The sequence below is a fragment of the Brassica oleracea genome, chromosome C4, assembly GCF_000695525.1.
Source record: "Brassica oleracea var. oleracea cultivar TO1000 chromosome C4, BOL, whole genome shotgun sequence".
NCBI lineage: Eukaryota > Viridiplantae > Streptophyta > Magnoliopsida > Brassicales > Brassicaceae > Brassica > Brassica oleracea.
The window spans coordinates 8,848,741-8,849,753 of record NC_027751.1 but is presented as its reverse complement, the minus strand read 5'-3'; positions in this window follow the sequence as shown (position 1 = coordinate 8,849,753).

Sequence of the window (1,013 nt, the reverse complement as noted above, 5' to 3'; positions counted from 1 at the left end):
GTTTTAAGCTATGACTAAAACTAAAAAGCAATAACAGAATGATACTTTCTTGACTAAGGGAAAAGAGAACTCATGGGCATAGGGATTAGACCTTGGGTGATCAAGTATCGAACTAAGGATGGCAAATGATCAATCAAACTATCAACCTTAAGCCTAGACACAATTCTAAGCAAGCTCTATGTCTAGATGAATGCTCATTTGCTAACATATCTCAAACATCAAATGTCTTTGGTTGAATAATATGAAAGCAATCATTACAAACAAGTCTATTGGCTATCTTAACACCTTTAACAACAAATGTCTTTGGTAAAGTATGTTAAAAGCTTAGGACAGTTGTCTCAGGCATTTCATCAAACACCTTGTGGGTGGGAAATGCCTAAAGATCAACTTTTGAGAGACCAACTACTAACCTAATCACCCTTGATCTCCCTAACCCATGAATTCAAAAGGTGATTACTCATTAATCTCCATGATTCCTCTTAAACCCATATTGGATTTCAGATTAATCATGTAGAGAAATAGATAAGAAATCAACAAGAACACAAGATGAAAGCAATGAAATCTGAATCAAAAGAAGTTTTACTAGTTGTTCTCCAGAAAAGAGATTCTTCCTTGGTGGCTACCAAAAAGGTACTTAAAACATAGGTTTTGAAAAGTAAAAACGTGCATAATGAAATGACCAAAAGGTCCTTGAGAAAACATGAGTTCGACAGGCAAATAGACGCGGAGCGACCTCGGCATGTCGCTCCGACAAGTCGCTTCGGCCTTCGGGAGCGACCTCAGTGGGTCGCTCTGAGAGGTCGCTCTGGGCTTTGTTTTGTGTCGTCTCGCCATGGAAATGCGAGCGACCTCGGAGCGTCGCTCTGAGATGGGTGTCTCACGATAGAAACGCGAGCGACCTCTCCATGTCGCTCTGGCTGGATTGCTCCGGGATGTGTGTCACAGCGACTTCACGGCGTCGCTCCGGTGAGGTCGCTCTGGTGCGCTGCTCGTCCGTTGATCGCTTTAAACAC